The sequence below is a fragment of the Suricata suricatta genome, chromosome 15, assembly GCF_006229205.1.
Source record: "Suricata suricatta isolate VVHF042 chromosome 15, meerkat_22Aug2017_6uvM2_HiC, whole genome shotgun sequence".
NCBI lineage: Eukaryota > Metazoa > Chordata > Mammalia > Carnivora > Herpestidae > Suricata > Suricata suricatta.
Window position 1 is genome coordinate 70,128,243 of NC_043714.1, and position 20,634 is coordinate 70,148,876.

At 52.2% G+C, this 20,634-nt stretch overlaps 2 protein-coding genes across 2 annotated transcripts in view; one reads left to right on the forward strand and one right to left on the reverse strand.

Annotated features, from left to right (window-relative positions):
* SLA (Src like adaptor) overlaps nt 1-10,048 on the reverse strand; it is a 34,936-nt gene extending 24,888 nt beyond the window's left edge. The window contains exon 1 of the mRNA XM_029923389.1: nt 9,822-10,048. The gene's annotated coding sequence lies outside the window, so the exon portion shown is untranslated. The remainder of the gene's footprint in view (nt 1-9,821) is intronic.
* The window catches only part of TG (thyroglobulin), a 233,195-nt gene that overhangs the window by 165,442 nt on the left and 47,119 nt on the right, over nt 1-20,634 (forward strand). The gene's annotated exons all lie outside the window — the stretch shown is intronic.

A 20,634-nucleotide genomic window follows, 5' to 3' on the forward strand; every position in this document is an offset into this window, starting at 1 on the left:
ACATACCCAGTGTGGTGACACGAGAAGGGTCGGGCAGGTCCCAGGGGTCTGACACACTCCCTCGGCCCTGCTCCTCGCGCTCTGGTCTCTCCCGGCCTGCAGGTGCACGCATACACCAGCCCACCGTACCTGGGCTGTTCAGAAAAACCCCGAAGGTCTCAACAGTCCTGAGTGGCCTGCTCGTGGGCTTCCGGTAGTCTCCAGGAAGGGGTTACCTTACCTGAGAGAGGCTTTTATTTGAGCAGAGCGGAAATGCCCCCAGAGACAGAGAGCCGGTCTCCCTAATGAAATGGCTGAAAATCTGATTTAATCGGTGACAGTTTTGTGCAGGGACTGGAGGTAGGAGAGAGGGTATGAGACACATAATTGCTTCTAGGAACAATAAAGAAAGGGCAAAAGAGAAATGAGTTAATTAAAATTAGCTCTCAACATTTGGTTTCTTCCTCCCTTTTCTTTGGGATGTCAAGGATCAGAGCTGGTATTTGCCTCTCATCTTCCCCTGGTCTTTGGAACAATGCTATGTTTTTGTTTTTGTTTTTGTTTTTGCGAGAACTTGGGCCTCAGGGTTCTCCTCTGAAAAGCGAGATGAGTGAAAAAGATAGTCTGAAAAGACAAATCACTTAGCCCCCCTTTTAAAAAAGTTTTTTCTTTTAATTTGACAAAGAGAGAAAGAGAGAGAGAGAGAGAGTTTGTGGGGAAGGGACATAGAGAAAGGGAGAGAGGGAATCCCAAGCAGGCTCTGAGCTGTCCCATGAACTGCAAGGTCATGACCTGAGCCAAAATCAAGAGTCAGAGGCTTAACCCACCGAGCCCCCCAGGCGCCCCCCACTTAGCCCCTTTTAATGCGAGGAATCAAGACTCAGCGACTTTTTACGAACTCTTAATAAAAGAACCATCATCCCCTGTCTTACCAAACTCATTATAGAATCCTAGCCCTGTCTATATCCTTGAGCGTCAAGGGAAGGCTGTTCCTGCGTATTCTACCTTCTGGTGGTCAGGTAGCCGACCCCACTGCATTTAATCCCTCCAGCATCCCTGGGGGGGAGACTTCCTCCTCCACCTTCGCGGGGTGGGGCTCAGCGGGCGAGCTCACCGGTCCACACTCTGAGAGCTAGAAACGTGCAGGGTGCAGGGCAGGAATGCAGGGCGCACCTACCTCTCCTGCCTTCAGCACCGACGGCCTTTCCCAGGGGCCGCGTTGCTGCCTCTCTACAGAGGGGAGGAAGAAAGATCACCAAGGACCCCTGGTCAGTGTGGATACAAGGCACAGAGAGGTCACACGGCTGCAGGGAGTTGCCCTTGGGAGCATGCAGGGCGCTCGCCGGGCACCCTTCTCTGGCTAGGTTGCTCTTGGACCAGATCAGGGATCCTTCCATCGTGCGTTCGGTATTATCTTACAAACACAGCAGTCCGGCTTCTCAGAACCTTCCATTCCCGGACGGCTTCCCAGGACAGTTCTGCGTACCTTATCCACTTTGGGCTCCCACTGCCTGGGCCTCGTGTTGGAAAGGACAGTAGCCTGAACCCCCACCTAGCGCACTGCAGCGGGGCAGAGAGTTGAGGAACCCCAGCCAAGGGAAGATGGGTCCGGACTCCGTTGGAAACAGTTGGAACAGTTGGAAAACCTTGCCGACAAGGTTTAGTTAATGTAAAATCTACTTAGGAACGCAGCCTTCCCCTTGACCTTAGACAACGCCCCCAAAGAGTGACAGTGGTAAACCCACATGCGTGACCTGCTTCCAAGACTGTGGAAGCGTGATGCCACCAGTGGGGAACGCCACCATCCGCCATATCCTGTCCCCGACGATGGCAAAAGTGACCGGAGCCGCCACCACCACCGCAGTGGCTGATCAGCATTTTCTAGCAACCATATCAGATTCCCAGGTCGCTCACCACCAGGCCCCCTTCAGAGGTGAGATAAATGAACTTGTTCAAGGCTGTACGACTAGTAAGAGGCAAGCCTGGGCTTCAAACCAGGTCTGCCAGATTCCTCAAGCTGTGCTCTCACCCTCTGTGATAGGCCACCCTGCTTCCCTGCCCTCTGGTTCACAGAAAAGTGATTTTTTTTTTAAGCTATCAAGGTAAACTTCTGGGACTGTACACTTTTGGGGGAAACTTTAATACAAAGGACAGGGAGGTCCAGAAAGGTCTCTGGGACATCAGGAGGCCATGTTTGGAAGCCCATGTCTGGGGATCTGGTGGGGAGGGGAGGGGTTGGGCAAGAGACGGAGGCAGTTAAGATGTGCCTCCCCTGATCTCCACTGGCTTGACCACCCTTAGGTGGCCTGGTGCGGTCACAAAAGCCCTAGTGAGTCATGGGGAGTGTTCACCTTTCACAGCATTATTTTAAAGAACTGTTAAGTGCTGTAAGGGTGTGGGGGGTGGGGAAGAAACGAGAAAACCCAGCTGTGTTTACACAAAAAATCCACACACATTTGCAAATAGATATAGAAAAATGTTGAAGGAAATACTTTCCAAGATGTTTCCAAGGGCTCTCTCCAGGTAGTGATTGTATCAGGTAAATGTATCGATTTCTTATTTACACCTTTCTAAAGTGCCGGGTGTTCTGCCGGAGGCATGCATTGCTTTTATAATCAGAAGCAGAGCTTGCAAAGAATTAGGAAGCCTTGAACGAGTCTTCCAGGCAGGCAAGCCTGAGTTCAGATTCCCACTCCCAACCTACTGGCTGTGCGTCCTCTGCCAAGTTCCCGCATTCTCTGAGCCTTGATTTTTACATCTCTAGGTTTGGGAGGCAAATATATGCCCTGCAGAGTTGCTTTGAGGATTCAGTTACAGATCATACCTAAAGCAGAGATACGTCTGGTAAATCAAGAAGTTAAGACTTACTGAGGCTAGATCCCTTGGTGGGATCTGGTGACCGGCTAACTCGCTGCAAGCTGGAGCAGGTCTCTTCCCCTCCTTGGCCTCACGGTTCTCAAATACCATGGGGGGAAACCTTGGGACACACAATGGCTCCTGGCCCTGTTGCCTCAATTATCCGTCCACTGTGACTGGGACCTGGTCCCCGCCCAGTTGACTTGGGGCTTGCTCGGTGCTGCCTGTGGTCTGACGCTGTGCACCAGGAGCAAGGGCTGGAAGAGGAGCTTAGCGTTGGTGGGCTTCCCTGCCAAGGGTCTCGCAGGGTTTCCGGGGGGCACCCCACCACATCCTGACCTCACTCGACAGGTGCGCCTGCGCTGCGACCCACATTGTTCCCTGCTCTCCTCTCAGGGCAGGTGCAGCCACAGCCTGGCTCCCCTTCCCCCAACCCTACAGCGTTCTCCTTTCTTGCCTGGCAGGGGAGGGCTGTGGTATGGCCATGGCTCCTGGGGCCCTGGCCAGGACAGACAGCGGGCTCGGAAATGTGCTTGCGGGCTCCCTCTTCCTCCTCCTGCCTAACTCAAAGTCAGCCTCTACGTGGCCACTTGGAGGAGACCTTGGGGTCCTCTCACACAGGATATTCCAAACCTGTTGGTTGAATCCCATTTTAAGAGTCTACCAAGGGGTACCTGAGTGGCTCAGTAGGTTGGGCGTCTGACTCTTGATTTCGGCACAGGTCATGATCTCACGGTTTGTGGGGTAGAGCCCCTTGTCAGGCTCTGCCCTGACAGTGTGGATTGGGATTCTCTCTCTGCCCCTCCCCTGCTCTCTCGTTCTCTCTCTGTCTCATAATAAATAAATAAACTAAAAAAAAAAAAAAAGAAAGAGCTTCCCCAGAAGATTAATATGTAAACTAGATAAAAGCAAGCTCCTGGCTGGGGACTGGGGGCTCAGCACTCCTAGCCCTCCATCTTCCTGGTGGAACAACCCAGTCCCAAAATATCATACGCACCAATTGAAAAGTGGCAGCTCATTGCCCTCATGTCACAAAGAAAAGGCTCAGAGAGGGCAAGCACCTTGCTCACAGTCACTCAAAAAGTTTGGACAGGGGCCAGAAATCCTTGTCCAGCACGCTGGCCACCATCTGCCTGACCCGTGTGTCCAGGAGCCTGTGTTCTGGCTCCTTCCTCACCTGCATGCCCAGAAAGGGATCTCGTGTGTTCTCAGACTAACGGGGAGACTCGGCTTTGCCCTCAGACCAGGATAAACATTTTAGGAGGCCCTGGGAAGAAGCCAGCTTCGGGCCAGTTGGTGCTGCAGCCAATCCCAGTCTCACCCTTGTCACATCACTAAGCCCCTTTCCGTGGTCTGTTTTTATTTTAACAAGGGACGTGGCCTCATCTCCCTTGCTGGGTTTTCACAAGTAAGAACAAGAGAGAGGGGATAGTCCGGGGAGCACACATCATGGGGTCTGTGGGGCTCGCCTCTCTGCCGACGATAAATGTTTCACGAGCAAGGAAATGCCTCTGTGCCCAGACCCGGCGATGGTCCCTGTGCTGTGGGGTCCAGCACGGAGAGACAGGCAGAGAGTCGATCCCGACACGGCTTTAACGTCGCATCGGATAAAAAGAAAAAATCTCCCCACTGTCTCTTTGTTTTCTACATCAGTTTTTTATGCACAGAGGTCACCTGTGACCCAGAAGCTGACATCATAAACACTGACATCATAGACAATGAAAAAAACTGTCCTAAAGACAATTCTTTTGATATCAGATGACACAGGTGCCCGATTACACCGAACAGGGGAACGATCAACGTGGACAGGCTTTTTCTTGTCCTTCCAAGCACAGACACTTGGGAGACTTGGGTTTCCGTAGGAGGGGGTTGACGCAGACTTGCGTGCAGATGCTGAAGGTCACCTAGACACGTGGGCCCAGGGACGTAAAGTCAGCGACTCCCTTCCTATGTCGCATTGCACAGCAGACTCAGTTTTGCCCTTTATTCCCCCTCACGAATCGACATGGTGGCTCATAACCTTATCGAACGAGATGGAAATTGGTATTTTGCTAATAGCATCGTTTGCCTATGCTGAGTCACCTGGACCAGGGTCCTCGCCCCTCACCGTGAATCACTCGCCACAACACAGATGCAGGGTCCCACCCCCGGCGGGTCTCAGACATTTCCTCTCGTGGGGTTTGGGGACTGGTGTTTCTCCAGAGACCCCAGGGTCTTTGGATGTGCTTCCATGGGTGAGAAACTCTGAGCTACTCTTTTTTTTTTCACCTCCTCAGGAGCCGTGCATTGCCTTTTAAGTGCACGATAATTGTAATAGTTATTTGTGTGATTGTTCGACAGAAGATCGTAAGTGCCCTGAAGACAGTGGCCAGATCTGATTTTACCCGTGGCTGGGCCACAGAAGCTACTCCTGAAGGGAAACAGAACAGAATAGGTGGAGAGTGGAGGGACAGTGTGTCCAGGAGAGAGAGAGAGAGAAAGAAAGAGAGAGGGTGAGCGAGCATTAGTGGTGTGGTAGTAAATGGTTAGCAAGCAGTGGGAGAATTCTAACTTGGAGTGGTCGCTAACGTCTGGGTGTAAATATTCCCACCATGGCTGATTTCCGACTTGCAATATGATATCCCCGGATGCAGAGTTAGGAAGAGGTGTGGACAGCGGGCCCTCACAAGCCAGTGTACACCAGTGGAAGGAATCCGCTTTCTCCCGACAATTTTCCTTATTCAGGACAGCTACCTGAAGTCCTGTCCATTATTTTCCAAGAAGAGATACTGTTCTCCATGATGATCAGCCCCCACACGGAGGGTCTAAATCAGGCGCTTGAAGTACAGGGACTCATCTGATGCCCCAAGAGCCCACCATACATCATACAGATGAGGAAATGGAGTCTCAGAGAGGTTGAGTATGTTGCTCAGGGTCACACAGCTCATTCAGTGGCCGGGCTAGTTTTCAAACCCTGCTTCTTTTTTTTTAAATTGTTATTGTTTATTTATTTTTGAGAGAGAGACAGAGTATGAGCATGGGAGGATTAGAGAGAGAGAGAGACACAGAATCCAAAGCAGGCTCCAGGCTCTGAGCTATTAGCACAGAGCCTGACACAGGGCTCGAACTCACAGACTGAGAAACCATGACCTTAGCCAACGTCAGACACCCAACCAACTGAGCCACTGGGCACCCCAAACTCTGATTCTTTTTACCACCAACCCTGATTCCTTCCACTATCCTCATCCCAGCACAACAACATTTTGAATCAGCTAACAAACACCTTAGAGCTAGGATTACTGGGAAAACAGAGAAGGCCCGCAGGCGTGGGAGTCAGCATGTCCCCTGCCTGTGTCCTTCACGTCCCCTTGCTTCTGGCCATCGTGAAACCACTGCTGCTCATAGAAGAGCCAGCTGTCTGGCCCTTCCCTGACACCTCTGCTTTCTGCTCCGAGCCCTGAGGTACTGAGGGTAAGTTGGCAACTTTGCATTAGAATCATTTGCATGGGTGACTCCACCATGGGCAGAGGGAGCATTAACCCATTTTTCTCCCTAATTATTCCTCATGTTTACTTCCCAAATTATGTCTCTAGAAGCCACAGCAGACCTACTAACCTCTCGGAGACTTGGGGTGAGCCACTCACCCTCTTCGGGTATCAGCTTGCTCTGCTGTAAACAGCAGGTAGATCAGACGGAGGGCTCCCTGTGTTCCTCACAGAGCCATACTATCTCCTCATGAGGCCGGGTATACAACAGGAGCATAATGTGTGTTGAGGAAGTGTTTTATATGTGCTCTCCGTTTGAGCCCCACAACCAGTCTCCATAGGACTATCATGACGTGTTTTGCATCACTAGGGAAACTGAAGCCAGAGCATTTCTAGAACCCATTGGAGGTCAGTCTGTAAGAGGCAGTGGTAGGATTTGAATCCAGGCATCTGGCTCCGGAGCAGTGTTCCTAACTGTGTGCTCGCAGGCATAAGGGCATGGGTGGAGGCGTGTATAAGGCTGAATTATCCTTTGTTTATGAGAAGGTTACCATGCTATTCCCTTCTGATGTGCCGGAGAGTCACGTACATAACAGGTATTCCGTTGATGGACCCACAGGTGTGCTGATAGAGCCTAGGTCAAGGACTGGGTCCCGATGCTCTGGGTGCTTGGGGTTTGCGTTCAGAGGGTGTTAAGTCATAGCGATTGTCCCTGTGACCCGGAGGCCTTGGCTGTGGGTCACGGAGGAGTGAGGGAACAGGCAAGTCCATAAATTAGGAAGAGGCGTGCCTACTGGCCAGGGTCACGTGAGCATTAAAGGGAACGCACCTGTCTACCTGCGTCTTGGTCCTGGGCCCTGGGCCCTTCAGTGCACACACCATTACCTATTTGTTCCTTTAAATGTGTTCTACCCACCCCCACCCCAGGTTGTAAACTTCCCGAGAGCATGACCCACGTCTAGTATATTCCTCAGTGAACAAACTTCACCTACCAGGTGCCTGGCACACAGTATGCCTCACTTCATTTGGTCGAGTGGCCAAAAGTGTTGGTAAAGGGCCTGGCAGGGTACAGTGGGAGGGGCTGGGCTTTTCCCACTTTCTTCTAATGCTCTCCACCTTCCCCCCTGCCCCAGCCCGAGCCCTCCAGCCACGGACCCTGTTGCCTGGAGGCTGCCAGGGAGGAAAGTATGACTTTGCAAAGCTGTTTGACAAATTTCTGTTGTAGCTCAGTTATCATAGTGAAATAAGCCCCCTCCCTTGGCAGTTCTCAGATGGGAGGAAGTGGTTTGGACCCGATGTACTTATTTCCTTCAGAACAGCCTGGGGAGGTGAGAGGGAGGAAGTCGGTCACATGGTGTGGCCTCGATGCATATTTATGAAGGGAAGGGAGGGCTGGAGGGCTGCATAGATGTACTCACAAGCCCCCCTCAGCGTGCTGACGAGAACCAAATGGTCTTGCCTGACATGCTGGAAAGCCTTAATGAGAATTTTAAGCTCTTAGCCTCTCTCAGAGCCGGGGGAAATAAGTTCTTCCTGAATGTCAAATGAAAACGTAAAAATACCCAGCAGCATGTATTAATGCAGGAAGCTGATTAGGGTTCACCACAGTGAATGCGTTCCAAGTCTTTAAAAAGCCACTCTCCCCTTGGAAATACATGGCCAGCTCTCAAAACTCAAGAGCGGAGAATTTTTTTTTTCTGTTTTAGGAAAATGATCTCAGTTTTCTGCAATTAAAACCTACCCATGTGTGTTCCAGTTCTATCCCAGGGAGAAACATGCAGAAATCAGCATTCAGAGAAACCCAGGAGAGTCCTGCTTAGCAACTGTGCGGTTTGATGGGCTGAATGTACCACACGCTGTTACCTTCCGCTCCCTAGTTGCTCCCAAGTAACCTGATGTCCTTTCACCGCCTGGGTTAGCAACGCTATTCATGGCTGCTGTGTAGTATTTAGCGTCTTCTTTACAGGGCCTATAGTCTGAACTTCTTACAAACCTACAAGGGCTTCTTTTTACGAGAAGGAGAGTAAGACTCAGAGAAGCAGAGGGACTTGTTCGGAGTCACACAGCTCAGGGGCGGCCTACCCAGAATGTTGACGCAGGTACGGCTGATTAAATCAGCAACTTTCCATGGAGCTGTCTTCCTGCCCTGAGTCTAGATTTGCTTAAAACACAAAAGTCTAAATCGATTTCTGGCCTATTTCACAGGTTTGCAATATTGTTATCACTATACTTTCAGAACTCATTAACGACTCTCTTCGAACAGCATTCTCCTAACTAAAGAAGATCATGTGCAAGGGATTGTGCCAGAACTTTGATTAGGTTTTAAAAGGACCATAGTCCCCTTTATAGGTTTGCAGCTCAGCATCTCATAGCAAATCACAGAATGCCGATTTGCAAACTGTGCGATATATTTCTCTTAAAATAAAGAACGCTGCTTTAGCACCTGCTTTCGTTTTTTATAGAACTGCTGTCGCCAAGACTCCCCTTCCCCACCTCAGCCTTTGGAGCCCTGATAGCCTCTTGCCAGCTGTGTGACTTACACAAATTACTCAACCTCTCTGAGCCTTGTGGTCTCATTTATCAAAAGCAAGTAATAATCATGCTCTTGCGGGATTGTTCTGAGAACCGTAGGAAAATGACTCTTTGTGCAGTGCCCCTCCCTGGCCACTTAGCATGGCGATCATCGTCCCTTTGCCCCCACAGGCATGGCCCCAACGTAGGACATTCTGAAACCAAAGCCCCGGTCATCTTCCTGGTGTTAGTCTCTCTGGGTGTGTTGGTGCCTAAAAGAAAGCGGAGTATGCCGTATTCCTCAGGGATTTCTAGTGCTCCAAAAGTCTCTAATTGTAACGTTCTATGTGTTTAGACTTGTATACCTTGTATACGTTGTACCCCTTGTATTTGGGTTTCCTTAATCCTACCCCTGCCCCCATGCACATGCCACTTACTCTGATTGTTATTGCTTATTATTATTGTTACCGTCGGCATCTTCCCAAAGACCCACGTGCCCAAACTCTTAGAAGCACCAGTGCCTCTAAGGGTGCCTGGGCCCATGCGTCTTTAGATGTCGGGACTTCACGTGGATTGCATTTATTGAAAACCTACTCTGTGGCTGAAACTGGCCTGGGCACTTGGCATATGTTAGCTCCTTTAATCTGCCCAATGCCTGATGAATGGGCACATGATTCCCACTTTACAGGGGAGAAAATGAAGGCCCAGAGAGGTTGAAGTTCATACAGCTTGGAAGACTGATGCCAAGCACTAGTGGCCCTTAGTAAGACGCATGCTATATGCCAGTCTGTGGTCCCTTAGCTAGAGAATCTCCTCCTGCAGAAGTGTCCCCGGCCCAAGACCCCCGGCCCTTCTCGCCATCTGCAATTCAACATCAGATACCCACCCAACAGCTGCCCTGCCTGCTTTCACGGAGCGCTCTTCTGTCTCCAGAAAGTCCGTGCACCTCCAGCTGTGTGTCTGAGGACTCAGGCTCTCCCTGCCCAGCCCCTGCCTTGTTCCCCAAGATACCTTCAGAAGCTCGGCATGGTCTCCCCCGGGAGGAGCTGAGGAGGGACTGCCAGGAGCACCGTCATCGCCTCTCCATCAGCTGCTGCGGCTCCCGGCAGAGTGAGCAGGTGGCCAGGCCTCCGCGGGTGTAGACAAGTCCAGGCTATCGAGAAGAATAGCAGTTGCTAAAGCAGCCACACACTTCCTCCGCTAGAAATGAGGAAGGCGCGGGACTTGCAGAAGGTCAGGTTCCTGTTTTCAGTAAGCTCTCTGAGCAGGCTTCTCTCTGTAAGGATAGGGAAGACAGTGACATTATTATTATTATTATTATTATTTTACAAAGCACTTGGGAATATATGCAGCTTGATTCTCAGTGCTGGGGCCGTGCTCAGGCTTTCCAAGGCTAGTGCCTTTTTCTCTAATTAAAGGACAGAGGAGACTGGTGGGTCCATGGAGGCCCGCAGCTTCTGTTTTCTCAGTTTCCCAGTTATTACCGCTTTTTTCTGTCCCTGCAAATGCACGCTGGAGCAGAGCTTCTGTTTAATCGGCAGAGTTTTGAAATGGTAGCCACCAGAGCCCACTCCAGAAAGTAGCTGCCCGCCAACCTTCTGGGACAAGACAGGCAGCCCCTTGGCTCCACTATGACCAGAAACGACGAGAAAGGGGATGCAAGGTCGTTCCCCCAGGTTCTAGAGTAAAACTGACTAAGAAAACGTGGCGACCGAACGCAGTATGTGATGCTTGGCTGGGTCCTGGATCGAGGAAAAAGACCTTGAAGGAACATTCTTGGGATGGAGGTGGGGGGAGGGGTGGTATTCACATAGACACTGCATTGTAGATAGTATTGTGTACTGGTCATTTTCTGGGGGTTGCTAATGAGCCGGTGATGTGAGAAAACGCACTGGTTCTCGAGAGGTTCACCCTGCTGCATTTGGAGGTCAAGTGTCCTAATGTCTGCAACTTTCAAGCAGTTCGCTAAAAGAACAAGAACTAGAACATGTAAAAGCAGATAAATATAAAGAAAGAAGAAGAAGATAAGGGAGGCAGAAAGCAAACGTGGCACATGTTTATGTTTGCTGACTCCAGGTGACGGCCATATGTGCCTTGTACTATTTCAACTTTCTGATGGGTACAAATTAAGTGACAGTAATAATAATATGTAACTCCCTATTCACAGTATGTGAGTCGTAAGTGGGAAAACTCAGTCACGCGGGGACTGAGGACTCGGCAGCGGGGATGCCGGGGAATTACCTACCGGAGCTGGGAACCCCAGATGCCCGTAGTGGGGCGACCCTCTGAGAGCCCCGCCCCCCCTTCACGGAAACGACAGAGCCGAGCGTCCAGTGACCTGCCCAGAATCACACAGCTGGCCCCACGGCAGAGCCAGGGGCGGCCAGTGTCCAGGGCTGGCGATGAGCGGCCCCAGCCAGCCCTCCCAGGGACAGTCATTTAGAAAGCTCGCTCCCGCGTACCTGTCACAGCCCTCAAAACCATCAGGGCTGTTTCTGAATGTAAAAGGAACTCTGACTTAGAGAGTTGCTTCCTTAGGCAACTTGTAAAAATACCCAGTGTCCACATGGAGCCCCAGGAAAGCACAAAGGAAATATTGAGAAAGATCTAGAAGGGGAAGAACGAGGCAGGCAGGAACACGCTGAAGCGGAGTTTGCCCCCCCACCCCCCGCGCCACACAGATTCACACAGAGGAGTAAAGAGGTTTGGACCAATTGTCAGAAGGCAGGAGCTTTGTGGCAACTTCAAAAAAAACAACAAAATTACTGAGTATTTCCTGTAAAGGAGCTGCTAAGTTCATTCCCTTGTTCAGTCATTTATTCAGTCAAATTTTACTGGGCCTGCTTCAGGCCCTGGAATCCAGGCATGCTCAAAACCCAACCAAACCCTGCCCTCAGGCGGCTTACCCTCCCTGGGGAAGCCATGGGGTAAAGACCCAAAGGCACCAGCCATCAGTGGTGGGGACCACTATAAGAAAATGGCACAGCCGGTGTGACAGCGGTCAGCGTCAGTGGTCTGCCATTAGCTGAGACCCACAGGAGGAGACAGGGCCGGCCCGGGGCAAGCCAGGCCCTGAGAAGCATTGGGAGCTGCAGGCTTGGCACAGACTCTGAGGGTTCAGGGCAGCTCCGAGCCTGATGGGGTTCTCAGCACGACAGACAGACGGCGGACCACAGAAGGGTCTCCGTGAAGGGACACAGTCCGCAAACAGGAGGAGCTGCCTGGGTGGTGGCCAGGGTCATAGTGTCAGCTCTGCCTGTCCCCAGTGGGTAACTGGGTGATGGGGGGCAGGGAGAGTGTGCCCCTAACTCCCCCCAACCCAGCTTCAGTGTTTCATGATCTCCCTTTTCCTCCTGTGGTAACTGCTGCAAAGGAAATAAAGGCTGTTTGAGAACATGTCCCTAAAACCGCCGACCGTGCAGTGTGGACGTGGAGCGGTGGCTCAAGCGGCAGGTGCAGAGCGGGGAGCCCGGGGCCAGTGTCGGTGAGGGCAGGGGTGAGGCCAGGGCAGCCGTGCACCGCGTGTGAGTCCAGGCTGGCGGCCCGCTTCTGCTCTCCCGCTGGGTTCTCCATCTCGGCACCACAGATGTTCCGGCCAGACCCGTTCGTTGCGTGTGTGTTAGCAATGGAGGGGTGGGGGCTGCCCTGTGTGCTATTTTGCAGCCTCCTGGCCTCTACTTACCTGATGCTAGTAGCACTGACCCTGCCAGAAAGCCCCAGGCGTTGTCAGGGGTGTGCTTAGAAACCACTGGATCACAGCCGTCCCCAGAGGCACAGGGAGCGTTAAATTAAGTCCGCCTGGGTGCCTTTCTCCCATGGACCACAAGAGCTGCTCGGTGGTCCACGGTCAGTTCTCTCACTTTCTTATAGATTCAGCCTTGAGACAGGTCACCCATGACCCCTGCTGCACGTGTCAGAATGGTGGAATGCCACAAGATCGTGGCATTTCTGCCTGCCCTCCTTCTCCACCCTCATACAGGTGACCTGAGAGGTAGCGCAGGTGTGGGTCCCGGTCAAAAGTCCCGGGAGACGCCGCAGGGGTGCACAGTGCATGGGGCTGCATCCGTAAGGAGGGGCTGGTCTGGTAGAGGAAGTGGGGCAAGGGGTACAAGACAGGTACCATGCCGTATGCCAGGTTCGACAAGGCTGTGCCCTCAAGGAGCTCACAGCCAAACGCCCTCATCCCTGTTTCTCCAGGCCCAGCACCACTGGAGTGCTTACTGGATGCTTACAGAATTACTGAGTTCAGCAAACTTCTTGCCATTGCAGACTTCTTAGGTGTAGACCCGGCCCTGGGACCACAGACCCAGGAGGGAAGCCTCAGATGCAGCTGAGTGAGGCTCCGCCCCTCCCTGCACTCAAGGAATTTATGAGCCAGTGGAAGAAGCAGACACACTTGAAAACCCCGTAGGAACCAAAGAAAGATGCCAGTAGGGAGGGAGGCAGGAGACGCGTGGGTCCCTGTGGGAACCTGGCAGCGGGGCGTGGCAGGACCCGATTGGATTCTCCCCCAGCAGCCTGAGTGGTGTTCAAGGCCACTGCTGTTCTGAGTCAGCACAAGAAGCAAAGACATGAAAACACTCGGCAGGAGGTACCTCCACCAAGGAGGTCAAGCGTAAGCACAGGGTCAGCCCTGGCCGAGGGGCAGCATGTCAGGAGGCCACACTTTACGGCTCAGAGAGACACTCAGGTCCATCCGTGTAGAAAGCACCTGACTGCCGGAAGGATTTGCCATTGAATTAGCTATTAGGTCCCAGGCCAGTGGCCCCAGGACAGATTAGCAAGCTGTCCTCAGGGGTTGAGGATTGCTTAATTAAGTGTGAGGACACAGTCACCACCTTACCGAAATGCAATGTTTCCCCATGTCAACGACTAACTTTACACACTTAACAGCGTCAGGAGCCAGATGTCACTCCCCACCTGGGGGCTGGCAGCCCCCCCTCCCCCCGCCACCGGTGCAATTAGCAGCTCATTTCTCCAGCTTCAGGTTGCAGAGGGCCTGGAGGTTCTAGAAAGTTAAGGTGACTCAGCAACGCGTGGCCGCGCCCGAGTGGCCCGAGTATGGTATGATCAGGTTCCAGGTTCTACTCAAAACTATCTTTCTTTCAGCATGAATGTTGGAAAGGCTGGAAGATGAGAAAGGAAACCTCAGGAGCTCAGGAGCTCCCTCTCAGTGGACACGGTCAGGTGTAGGCTGGTCCGCTTAGTAGGAAGTTGCATGGACATATCTCTAACGGATGGCATGTCCTGGGTGCCTGTAGAAGGGATTCACATATTTAAAAGGGTTAATCCATATGAACTTCAAGATCCTATGCAAACTAGAAGTTGTCTGAGAGCCAAATTTATGCCCCTTTTATAGCTGGATAAGTGACTCATTCATTCATTCATTCAGTCAGTCAGTCAACAAATACTTGGTGAGCACTTTCTGTGTATCAGGCACTACTCTAGGACCAGAATTAGAGATGTGAACAGTTAATGGCATAGAAATCGCCTGAGGGAAAGGGGACAGTAAGGGGAACTCTCGCCTTGGAAGAGGATTTTGCAATGAGCCCAGAATGACAGGAACATGAAGATCAGGAGGAAGGGCAGTTGGGGAAAGCCAGGGCAGGACGTGTGTGCTGTGTTCAAGGAGCAGGAAGAAGAAAAAGGGGGTTAACACTGGGAGGATGCCAGGAAAGACACGGCTCTTGTTTATAGCACCTATGTATTCTCCCTAAGTAGTCTGTATGTCCAGACTTCACCGGAAGAGACCAAGGTTCCTAGGGTTTAACTTACGTGGTCTACATTACCCAGCTAATGAGGGACACCACCCAGGTCCAGCTCATAGCCTATGGAGGTGATCTCACTGTCACTGATCTGTTGGCCTCCCAGAGGGGCTTTCCCCCACCCCCCCGGCTTCCCTCGTACTGTTCCAGCTCTGTGTCCTCATCAACGACGGCTGAAGAATCCTGGTTCCCACAGGACCAACTACATCCCTTTTCCTGGCGTTCAGTGCTCCTCGCCATTTATTCTCTACCCTCCCTCGCATGCAGCATCCCGTTCAAGGCCTCCACGCCCCCTCCACTACAAGACCGTGCTGTTCCCCTCTGCACTTCAGACTGGCCTCCCGCCTCTTCACCTTGTACATTGCCACTGCCCTTCCCTACCTGTTGGGACGCCCCCCTCCCCGTGCAAGACCCAGCCCAGAGCTCACCTTGTCCATACATATTTCCAGGCCCAAGCAAGGGTAACTGCTCCCTCCTCAGCACACCCCTTGGGGTGTTACCTGCTCACAGGGATAGGAAGGACACAGGCATATTGGAGTCAAGAGCAAGAGAAGGGGATTCACGATATTTGAGAGCCATGGGACCTTGCACGGCTGTTACTAATCCCGCTGCCTTTCTAGGTCTCAGGGTCCGCAGGAGACTGTGTACAGCCTACCTAGCACAGTGCAAGGCACATGTATGAATGTCTCCCTTTCCCTTAAGGTGGAGCATATGCTTGGGAAGGCAGGTGCGTGTCTAACATGTGACCATTGATCCCCTCACAGAGCCTGCCCCCAAAGCGATGATCCATAATTATCCTCTCATTAAATGAATAAATGAAGGTTAGGCATCTGCCTTCTGAAGAAAACCACCTACATGATGAATATTGACCTTTCACCTTGGGGAAGACAGTAAGCCAGCCACGGACATCATCTGGGAGCAATCAAACCCTATTGTTTCTCTAGAGTTGGCAGTTGCTTATATTTCTGCAACCATCTCCAGATAGAGAAGCAGTCTATCTCAATGGGCTGAATTCTCCAGATGGAGTGAGGCCTGTGTAGCATCAGAGTCTGTGAGTTTCCTTGGAAGCCTTCTTGACTTGACAGTGTCCTGAAGCTTCTTGACTTGACAGTGTTCTTAGGAAAGAGAAAAGTGAAAGCTTTGTTCCCACTGTGTTCCTCTGCTGGGATGAGTTGCACAAACGTGTTGATTCACTAGAGTCATTCTCATGGGTCATTGCTCAACCTAGCCCTCTAACCCCTGCCTTGGGGGAGCTGGCACCACTTCCCAGCTCTGTGAGGGTTGATAAAGAGGTCAGCAGATTGCTCAGAGCTCAAGAAGTTCAGTCTTTGCAACTCAGCTTTCTCTATAAGCTTCCTCTAGGTGCACCAATGTGCAAACCCTTTTATTTCCTCAATCTAACTCAGCCCCTCATTTATTTACATGAATATTATGTTAAATGAATATTAACCTTGGGCAAACCATGAGGCTAAGCTCTAGGGGGACAAGGGTGATGGTGACATATGCGCTGCCATCCAGGAGCTCCACGTGAATCGAATAGAGGCTGGGAATGAACCAAGATGCCAGGGTGCCATGATGGCGGTTCCAGAGATGAGGGAAACCAGAGGAAATGGCTGGGGCATGCAGGGGGCTAAAGCTTGCCAGAGGGGTGACATTCAGCTCAACCTTGAACATGAGGGTTGTCCATCAAAACTAAACATTCGGTGGTGCAGCTGGGATGTTCATTTGTGCCTTCTCATTTATTTCCCCATTATGAGATGACTTCAGTTGCATCTTGTCTGGAGTTGGAAGTGACTTCAGTGTCTTTCACTCATCCGTCATACTGCCTCCTTTGACCTCCTTGCAGCTGGGACAGGCTGACAAATCGCTCCTCCTCAGATCAGCTCGGTCTCAGTCCTGCTTTGCCACAGGCTTCCAGAGCCCTCCTGCCCTCATCATCCTTAAGGAGCACGGTGTGGACTCCTCATCTGGTCCTCACTGCCCCAACTTGCCTTCCCAGTCACCCTCCTCTTTCTCCTCTTCCAGAGGCTCTGCTGGGCTTTGCCTCTGAATTTACTCCTGTTGTTCCACTACCTAGAATGCCTTTCCCCCTCATTGTAGGATCTGCCAGAATAAGGGATGTGTCTCCTGTTGGGGCCCCAGCCCACGCTTTGATCCTTTTATTTTATGAGTCAGAGGCTGGTCAAAGGGCTCCTGTTCCCTTCACCCCCTGCAAAAGCTGGGGCCAGGCCATGTCCCCCACCCCCACCCCCTGCTCTTGTGCTCTGCCCAGAGGTGTGATTCTTTGATTATACAAATGGTCGAGGCCCCAGACTGGCTCATGCCATCCGGCATTGGTGGGGAAGAAGGATGCCAGATATGGTGCTGTCTGCGTGTAGCTGAGCCTTGACTGATAGCTCAGAGGCAAGACGTTTGCTGGTGGTCCTTGTTCCTAGGAGCAGAGCAGACACTGTGGGTCTATGGTGACGTCTCAGTCGGACTCTCTTGCCCTCGCCCACTTAGCAAAGGGCCTCTTCCTGTTGTCTAGTAGGATCACCTCCAAACTTCCGATCATGCACCCAGACAGGAAGAGTTTTGAGTAAGCACTCCTATCTGTGCTCGTGTAGCCATGAATGACATATGACTCTGCTAACATACACGTGATAAGTAGAAAAGTATGTGTGAGGTGGAGGACTGGTTAACTATTATATTCTAGAATGTTCTTTTGGTGCCTCGGTGGACTGTCTTGAGCACTTCCTTTGGGAGACCAGGACTCCAATAGAAACGTAAAGGAGACGGCATAGTTTCTGAACACAGGGGGGATCTTCCCAAGGAGTTTTGAAAGGCTGCATGTTATCTTCCCTGCTGCAGACATCCTGTCCGGCTTCTGGGAAGGGCCCCGAGGTCCTTGTGTGCTCCACTTCAGAACGAAGGCCAGCATGAGTCTTCCTGGGAGGAGCACGAGTCAGTGCATGGTGGCGCCAGGCCCCAGGAAGGGACATCAAGAGTCTTGTGACACCTTCATTTTCCCATCTCTGTGCTGGTTCGACTCCCGAAAGCTGTAGCTTCCACGAAGGCATGGAGCCCCCTGTTCTGTCGTGACTGACACCCGGCACTGGCATCCTCCACGGCCAGAGCCACCTTTCCATGTTACTAGAAGGAAGGAAGGGGAGGAGGGAGGGAAAACAGGAGGGAAGGACAGAGGGAGCAGGCTTAAAAAAAAAACCCTCCTCTTCCTTACAAACTTCCTTAAGGCCTTAATTGCCCTGATTTCCGGCAGCATCTGTCACATAAAGGTACTCAAAAGCCGTGAGTGGAATTCCCCTGACTAGAGACCAGCTCACAGCAGCAGAGCAGCCCGTGTCCCCGGGAACAGCCCCGAGAGCTGGCCGGATGTTTAGCCATCAGGCCTCCGCCACTAGAGTCCGCGTCAGGCCCCCTCACTGCCCTGGCCTGGCCTTTCATCTAAACCGTAACAGTAAGGAAACTGGCCCGGCCACCTCTAAAGGGACCTCCCTAGCCCCAAAGTGAGGTGAAGATCTGTGATCAAAGGATTACAGCTTCTGCTCTCTGTCCCCTCCAACGCCCTCATTCTGTGATGCCTCAAAGCTTCTGTGAGATGCATGACAGTACTCACTACAGGGTCCCGTGGCCGCAGCTCAGCAAGTTCAGAGCCAGCCGGGATGTCACTGATAGCGGTGGCGTCCACTCACCGGCCCCTGGACGAGTGTGAAATTGCTGGCCGGCATAGACGGCATCGTCCGCTGGGCCACAGCTGGTGGCATGCAGCAGTGTGTGGTGGGTGAGGACGGCAGGCAGGGACGGACAAACTCTGTGGCTTAAACTGTCCTTGGCCGAAGCAAAATTCAACCCCGGAAGGCTCCTTCAGACTGGAGAAAATTCCCTATTGTTGATTTTAGTTTGAGTAGCAATACTCTTATAAATAATAATAGCTAAACTCGGTAGAGTGCTGTCGCTCACTTCATTTTTGGAAGAACACTTTTGAAATATTGATTATGATCTGAATGATTACTTCTTTTTTTAAGTTTATTTTGAGAGAGACAGAGATAGTGCTATGTGGCGGAGGAGCAGAGAGAGAGAGAGAGGGAGAGGATACCAACAGGCTTGATACTGCTAATGCAGAGCCTGATGCGGGGCTCAAACCCACAAAACTGCAAGATCATGACCTGAGCCAAAACTAAGAGTCGGTCACTTAACCAACTGAGTCACCCAGGAGCCCCAGTGATTGCTTCTACTTATTAGAAACCTGACGTGTATAAACACTTCACATATTGTCTCACAAATTCACTCTAACAAATGAATGAGGGGAATCATCTCCTTACCCTTTCATGGGTAAGAATGACCCACGGAGGAAACCGAGGCACAGGGAACTTAAGCCACTTTTCTAAAGGCACACAGCAGTGAGTAAGAAGGATTGCTGGACTTGAACTTGGACTAATGGAGCCCATGGACCATACTTTTGATGCCACACCTTGAGACACAATATGCCCATTTTACAGATGGGGAAACTGAGACCCAGAGAATAAAGCCACTAGCCAAGTTGTCTGGACAAGGCTCAGTACGATTTCTCCAATCCCAATGTCCATGTTCTGTGCAGTTTTTCTATAGCTCTAATAATTTCTATCTGTTTCCACTGACTAATCAGAAGGGGATAATGTTGGAAATAATGCAAAATGGACTCCAGGAGCTCAGCAGGAAGAGGAATTCAGAGGCTCAGAGGCTTACCTATTTAGCTCATACAGCTACATCAGCACCTTACCCAGAGTCCCCTGGTTAGGTGTGAGGAGAGGGGCTCCTTGAATTCAGGGCCCAGAGGCTGTCAGGGCCACCTTCTATTCAGGGTGGGGGCTGGGCTCACACCTCACAGCCCTCCGGGACCAATACAGGGTAAGGAAGTAGCCATCACAGTGGAAAAGGCTGAGCCCACCCGAATGCAGGAGGCCTCATGGGGGAGGGTTGCTGTGTTGGGCTCAGGCCTGAAGACACGGACACCAGGACGGGCCAGGGCCAAGGGCTTCAGTCCAGCGGGCCAAGCAGACACAGCTTGCCCTCAGGAACCCCAGAGCGCGTGTCTGCCGTGGCCTCTCTAGTGTGGACGTGGTGTGATGTTGGGTGGGAGCCCGGGACAGCCCTCTTGGCCTGCAGCCCCTCCCCCCTGCCTCCATGGCTGTCTCAGGGATTCCAAGCCTGGAACCTGGTTCCAGAACCTTCTAGCTGAATCCCCAGGGGCTCCCTGACTCTGCCCTTTGCACATGGCACACAGGAAGGTCTTTCTAGGCCGGTGCCCTGCCTCCTGGTCCTGCTTTTGGTCCAGGTGCCCCCTCTGATGAAGACCCCTCCAGGGAGATGGAGGCAGCCCCAGGCATGTCCCCGTTCTGTTCTTCTCCTGCTCTCTGCTTCAGTCGCCGCTGACGCCATCCGGACAGCCCAGGTCACGCCCCTTGGGTGCTGTCCTCTGAGAGCCTCCCTGACCCCCCACCGGACCCAGGGGTCAGCCACTTCCTCTCCTGCTCTCTTAAGGCCACGGGTGTTCGCCAGAACCTCAGACCCCCCTCACCCCCCCCCACACAGCCCTTATCCAGGCCATGCGTCCTGAGCCCTCTGGCATTTGCTGAAGGAAAGGAGGGAGGAAGAAAGTAAAGGAAGGGAGAAATGGAGACAGGGAGGCAGTCCGGAGGGGACTGAAGGACCGTTGTCACTGGACATGGCTTTCTTACTTCTAGAAGGTCTTTGCTGGGTTTCACCATCTCCCAGACCCTCCTGTTTCTTGGGGTGGCCCTTGTGCACCATGACTGACTGCACGGGCCAAACCCGGCAGGGGAAACAAGAGGCTCAGTCTGTCCCATGGCACAGAATCAGGGCGGCCAGGCTGCCTCCCTGCAGACGCACCTGGGGGGCCACCTCCCTCTACCTTGGTCCTTCCACCTTGACACCAGCCACGAAGACACAGCGCTGGGCCCAGGGCCGCCTGCCCGCGGTGCCTTGCACATGTCAACCCCACCGACCTGTATGACAAACCTCAGAGGTGTGGACAAAATCCCAACTTTGCAAAACGAATT